General features: G+C 39.6%; 1 non-coding gene across 1 annotated transcript; it reads left to right on the top strand.

The window, feature by feature from the left end:
- Window positions 1-4,650: 4,650 nt before the first annotated feature.
- LOC111891471 (small nucleolar RNA R71) lies at window positions 4,651-4,757 on the top strand. The gene has a single exon (XR_002850209.1). It is a non-coding gene; the product is annotated as a small nucleolar RNA R71 (small nucleolar RNA).
- The last annotated feature ends 2,528 nt before the right edge of the window (window positions 4,758-7,285 follow it).

Here is a 7,285-nt window from a genome sequence, read left to right as displayed (position 1 = left end):
ACGCGAACAGAAGGTATCCCAATTAGCATGCCACGACGTGGTGTAAGAAGCCCACGTCGTGAAAACTGGACGTCAGGAAAATATTCCTCATTACTTTATTCATCCTAGCAGCTTGACCAGTGTCTTGATGGGTTAAGACTCTTCTATGTAAATATACTTCCCAACTGTAACCTCTCTCCCTCTAACGTACCCCACACTTATCTTTAATTGTGGGTTTCGACTCATGACTTTAACCTTCCTTGACTTGACTAGACAAACACGACTCTTGACTTAGCCTTATGTGCTTCTGAAAATTCCAATGCTAATCTGGAAAAAAAACGGAACAACCCAAAAGAAATAAAAGAGTAACATAACAGTTTAACAAATCTTACATCACAAACCAAATTGAAACATCAAATAACACTACTTAAAATAAAAGAAACTAAATCGAAAAGAAATCAATCATCATCCCCTTGTCCCTGCGCTCCACTTGGTCCTTCCCCATCATTCTGCGGAGTCCAAAGCTCCTCCCATGTTGGAAAATAAGGATAATGAGGTGGCATAGATGGTGGCCGGGTCACACTCAAATGTGAATAAATACCCTCGGTAAGCTGAGTATGATAGATAGCATGCCCCCGGAGGTTATCCAAATAAGTTCCCATCTAACTCTGAAAAGGGTCGGTGGGTACTCCTTGTACATGCTGTGGAGCAGCACGCTCTCTCTCCATCTCTCCTCAAGCTCAAACATTTCTACGCTGAGGTCTGGCTGGTGGTTGTTTCTCTGGTTGCACCTCATTGTGCTCCTCATCTACTGGTGGTATAACAAACCCGCCCCCAACATTAACCACAACCTGCATCAGCCCCATAACTTGACGCGAAAATTCAATGTCGGGAAAACGTGTCAAATTCTGCACAAATGCCGGAGACAAAATACCATAGGAACGAGCAAGACGGGTGACCAAATGTCCTCCCGTTATTGGACTCCTCTGTCGAGAACTAACAGCTTTCCTACTCATGAATCGTGCAAGCATGTACGGCAAGTCACAACACACACCCGGCGTAACGATACTCCATAAAAAGAACATATTCTGAATTGAAAGCTTGTCACCATGATGCTCGTGATTAATGGAAAAAGTGATAAGGCGATGCAGGAAACGTTAAATGGGGCTCCGAATTTGCGACTCACTAGAGTCACGAGCATTGTACTCGTGATTGGAAATAGTTCTCCAAAACTAAAAATCCAATAGGCCGGGAGTAAAATCCCAAACACAACCAAGTAAGAAGGGTACAAAAAACGGAGATTGGGTCTCTATTTCAGTATAAAGTCCCATTCGCCAAGCAAACTCTCAAAGGCTGCACTCCCGATAAACTCCGCCTAAACGGAAAAATAGTGCCCTGTTGTAATCATAATCTATAGTCCTCTCTTCAAAACCAACTGTCGTAAAGAACTCTATGGACAATTCCTGGTAAACGGGTTCTTGGATGGCAAAAAGGTTCCTCCATCCGTTACAAGTAAAAGAAAAATCTAGTCCCTGATATACTTTTGTCCAAAAGCGTTCCAACTCAAAAACCAGACCCACTTCACGCAACCATCTCCAATCTACTATGGGCGCGATTGCAAATTCTCTATTATATAACCACCCCAATCGGTTCTCATACGTAGTCAATAAATCCCGAGAAATGTTTTGTGGAAATCGATATAGAGGATGAAGGCTTGCCAAATCAATTTGAACATCTTCCTGTGGAATATTGTGTCTTGGAGCCATTCCTGAAAAGAAGAAAAGACCAAAAGAAACAAAACACCCAAAGTATTAAAAAAATAAATAAATACATAAACATTTTCTGATGAACTGGGAACCACGTCGTGGCCGTTAACACCACGTCGTGGTTCGTAATCGCGACGTGCACACTGCTCGGGTTCACAGACTCGATTTCGACCACATTTAACAGTTGGGTTTTGTTCCTAATGATAATCTAAGGTATGTAAACTAAAAAACATCAACCAATATCATCCAAATGGGGAATTTTCATAAAACCCTAACTAAAAATGTGTAAATTGCAAGTACCAACTACAATTAATGGGTGAAACACATACCGTATAGAGTTAAAAGACAAGGAATGCAAGAGATTTTGGAAAGAAAAGTGAAGAAATCGGCTGTGGGGCACTTGGTCTCTGTTGTGAGGTAGCAACAAATGAGGAACAATTCAATGGTCAAAGGGATAAAGTACTGATCCCCCCCCCCCCCCAAAGATTTTTTTAAAGGCCACGACGTGGTATAAAAAAAACTATCTGTTAAATAGTTCAAACTATCCCCATAATTGCTCTGTAACCACGACGTGGCATTGACAACCCACGATGTGGTTTATGTTTGATCACAAAAATGAGTAAAATAATGAATTTTAACTAACTACTTTGTATTCCATTTATTAATTAAAGCACCCCACAGCTAATTCTTACAAAGTATCAGTTATTAGACGATGAGTTGATATCTTTCCTAATTAAAACTAAAAAAATTAAAAGAAAAGAAAATGCAAACCAAGCTCGGGTTGCCTCCCGAGAAGCGCTTCTTTTTCTTGGAGTCTTGAGCTGGACTCCGTGCCTCCTACGTTGAATCTTCTGAAGAGTCCATCACTAGCTGGACCTTTTGTTCCTTTAAACGCCTCTTGTAAACTTGCACATGTCTTTTATATGCCTTTTTCGAATTCTCCTTCTTTGTCTTGACTTCATCTACATCGAACTTGCATTTAATCCCTTGAGTCTTTAATTTTTCTTCACACTTCAGCTCCATACTACTTGTCTCTTCCTTCACCATTTGCCTTGTCACCTTAGAAGTAACCTCTTCTTCATCACTTGTCATCTCATCATCTTCTTTGCTCACACAAGAAGGTGGACTCTTGTATGCAATGACTTCAACTAAATAGGGAACAGATGTTCTTGGTTTTGTTCTTTTGACTTGATGAACTGTCTTGATCTCTTCTTCCATAAGCTTTTCTAGTTCTTCTAATTCATTGTCTTTATTAATTGTGAACACCTCTTCTTGAACATGATTCCTTTGAAAGCCATCTTCTATCCCAAAAATTTCCTTTTCATCACCAACCCTCAAGGTGAGCTTGGACTCGCGAATATCAACAAGAGCTCCAGCGGTGTTAAGCAATGGACGACCAAGGATAATTGGAACATCGGGGTCTTCCTTCATATCTAACACTACAAAATCTATTGGAAAAACAAATTTTCCAATTTTTACTAAAATGACCTCCACAATGCCCCGGGGTTGTGTCACTGAACGGTTCGCCATGTGAATAGTCATTCTTGTAGCCTTCATCTTCTAAATTTCTAACTTCTGATAAAATGAATAAGGCATCAAATTAATGCTAGCCCCAGAATCGGCTAAAGCATCAACCTTCATTTTGTTACCAAATTCACACGGAAGAGTGAGGCGTCCATGATCCCCCATCTTCTCAGGTATCTCTCCCAACACAGCTTTTGAGTTTTGCTCACTTAGAATCACCTTAGAATGCTTCTTTAATTGCTTACGGGTGTCTATCAAGGCTTGCAGTAATCTTTGATACTCGGGAATTTTGGATAAGGACTCGACAAAGAGAGTATTGATCAGGATTCCCTTCACGTGCTTCACAAACTCTAGATGCTCTCTTTCCAGTGGACTAAGGGCAGCTCGGGATGGAAACGGAAAAGGTGGCTGATAAACTAGAACAGGCTCATGCACTTTTTGTTCAGACAAGGGCCACGTCGTGGCCAGAAAAGTGCCACGTCGTGGCGCAGGTGCTTCAGCAACCTCTTCACTTTTGAACTTTGGCTTCCTTGGTTTTAGATTGGGCTGCTGTTCTTCTTCTTCTAATGCCTCCAGGAACTCAGAGATGGCCTCTTCTTCAGTATCTACGGCCATTACATGAGATTGGGTCTTCATTTCAGGATTTTTGGGGGACAGCTTCTCATGAACCAGAGTGGCCAGTTGACCAAGTTGTACTTCAAGGTTATTGATGGAGGCTTGCTGATTCTTTATTAAAGTTTGCTGTTCTACCCTCAATGCATGATGATTCTTTACCAAATTTCTTTGTTCATTAATAGCAGAATCAGTAGCCTCGTGTCTCTTTTCCGAAGGTTCCATAAACTTCATCAACATGGTCTCTAGATCGGGTTTCTTCTCGGCTGGTCGCTGCTCCTTTTGATAGAAGCCTCGAATTGTTTGCCTATACTTTTCTTCTTTTTGCTTCTGAAATTCTTCATATGGCAGCCACTCCTTCTTTGGTTTCCTCCAGTCTTCATCATACTTATCCCCACTCGAGTAGCACACTTGAGCCTTTCTGTTCCCAAACTGATCTAAATTGCAGTCCTTGGTCAAGTGTGGACCACTACACCTCTCGCAACCCACTTTTATGGCATGGATTGAGTTGTCCATTTGTGTCAACCTCCGGTCCATATTATTTAGCATAGCCATCATGGCTGCTATTTCTTCAGTTTGGGCCCCTCCACCGCCTTTGATTCCATCTTGCCTAGGGTTGTGGTATTCGCGAGAGTGTTTCGCGAATTCTTCAATCAGTTACTTGACCTCCCATGTATTTTTCTTTGTAAAAGGTCCTTGAGAATCAAGGAGTTGTCTTGTCAAAACGTTGACCCCATCATAGAAAATCGACATCTCTTGTTGCACATTTAGATCATGCTGAGGGCAATTTCTGAGCAAGCCCTTGTACCGCTCAAATGCTTCATATAATGACTCCCCCGGCTGTTGCTCAAAGTTGGCTATTGCCTTCTTGAGGTTAGCTATCTTGGATGGTGGGCAAAACTGGTCCACAAATTGCTCACGCATTTGAGCCCAAGTGGTGATTGTACCCGGTGGAAGTGATTTTAACCACTCTTTAGCAGCTCCCTTGAAAGTAATGGGAAGCATCCTAAGCAGCATGGTGATCTGTTCATATTTGGGACATTGAAGTAATCCGCAATGTCATTGACTTCATCTAGATGCTTAAAATCATCCTCATGATCTTTCACATAAAATGGGATATCCTTCAGTGCAGTCAAGATGTGCCCCTTCAGCTCAAATGTGGAAGTGGCAGGTATTGCGGGTTGGACTAAACTGAGACCCACATCTTCTCGGATCCGCTTCTTGTAAGCTCCCATGGACATCTCCTCAATGTCTTCCATCTCGTTCCTAGGCTCGTTCTCGGGTTCGCTCGTATGTTCTTCAAATTCAGGCTCGGTATCGTATTTGGATTCGGTTTGGACGGGTATTTGATCCAAGTGTTCAAGCTTGCTCTTGCTCTTTGAGGATGAGCTTAACTCTCCTGTCTTCTTTCCCGACTTCCTTGAAAATGCTGACTTTAACTCTTGCAATGGCGTCCTCTTATCAGTCTTTTTGTGAAGTGCACCTTCTGGATCTTCAATCGGTGGCACCAATGGTGTGGTAGAACCTCTGGTCATGAACTCCTGCAAACTAAACAAAATAAAAAAATGTAACACTGAAATAAAATAGAAAAATAAACTAAAAACAAAAAAAAAAAACCTAAAATTCTCAGAAACCACATCGTGGACTCTGTGACTAAAAAATTTAAACCTTGCTGAAAAATTAACTTTTTGCGGGTTTTACCCCATAAAAAGGATCGATTAACTTAATGCTAATAAACTAAGTCGTTCCCCGGAAACGGCGCCAAAAACTTGATGTGCACGAAAGTACCCACTAATTTTAATATTTATAACCTAACAAACTTAAACTAACTATGCACTTATAGGCAGTATACCTAGTCAGATTACAATATAGCTTGGGTAAGTCGGGTGTCGATCACAGGGAACGGTGTTACTAATTAATCTACTTGCTATTAAATTAACCTAATTATTAACAAGTTTAGAAAGGGTTTTATCTGATTTTACAAGATCAGACGAACTTAACTCAAATTCAATCAATAAGTAAAAACACTCTTGTCTAGTTCGAATCAACTTCTTCCTTATGGCTAGCTAATAATTATGGATTATCAAGTTGGTTTTAATTATATTAGTAATTTAAGTCTAACTTTACCAATAATTAATTAATTCATGTAAAACTACGTATGGTCACACACAATTAAACACATAACCAATTATGAATACGAATATGCTATGTAAGATTTATTATGTAAACACAATTATAGTCATAATCTACGTTCTCTAGCACAGCTAAGTTTATTTACTTTAATTACTAACTAAGATTGGTCAATCCTAGCTCAAACAATTTAATGTGCACTAAATCATTAGGTAAACAAGTTCATGCAGTTAATGGTCACTAAACTACACAGAACATGAAATTAAGCAACTAGAGAAACAAACACAAGCATGCTAGGTAACTATAAATCAAACACAAGCAATTTACCAACTAAATAAATCCATATAAAATTAAGTTATTCATAAGTTGGAAGCTTCATCTAGCTAAACAAGAGTAGCTAGATTCAGCTGCTCATAATAGCAACTAACACACTAACACAAATCAAAGTATAATGAAACATGTTCCTAGGTAACAAATAAGTAAACTAAATTTTGGACCTTCACTCTTTTGGTGTTGAAACCTTCTTTCCAGGACCTTTCTTCTGCTAAAAATCGCCTTTTGGAACCTCTTTCTCTAGCCAAAAGTCTCTTCCATTCGTAATGACCAAGAGTGCATAAATATCCTTAAAAATCCCGCGCCACGTCGTGGCTATCTCTGCCACGTCGTGATCCCCAAGTTATCCGTATCGGGCAAGGACTCTTTCTTCACGTGATCTTTATCCTCTAGAATACTCATGCCACGTCGTGGTTATCCATGCCTCGTTGTGGTTTTAGCAATTTCCGTGGATTTCTTCATCTCTTGTGTTTCAAGTCTCCAATGTTCTATATATTGTCACTTCTAGTCCCTTTCTTCGAAAATACTTCTAATTGACTGCAAATAACAATTTAAAGTCATAAGTATTATTATTCTAAACATATTATCAACTTATTAATAAAAATGTACTTAAATATTGCCTAAAAATATGTATAAATATGGCAATATCATCTAATATTTTATTTTTACGCTTAGTTTTATTCTTAATTCATTTAAGTCGCACAATTAAGCACAAAACACATAATAGTCAAATAATACATCTTTGTTATTTCAAGACGGGTTACAAAGGTTAACCTAGACTATTACATTGACATTAATGACTAGCCCAGAAACACAGGCGTTATAATGCTTTTGCAGGGTGTAATGGTGACATGGATGGAACCTTGCAAGTCTAATAGGTTGAAAGAGCTTAAGCCTTATCGGTTGTTAGTTGCACGAACTTTCTAGATGGTCGTGTGATA

The sequence above is a fragment of the Lactuca sativa genome, chromosome 7 (assembly GCF_002870075.4).
Source record: "Lactuca sativa cultivar Salinas chromosome 7, Lsat_Salinas_v11, whole genome shotgun sequence".
Classification (NCBI taxonomy): Eukaryota; Viridiplantae; Streptophyta; class Magnoliopsida; order Asterales; family Asteraceae; genus Lactuca; species Lactuca sativa.
Note: the sequence above shows the minus strand (reverse complement) of the source record. Positions and strands in the feature narration are given on the sequence as shown.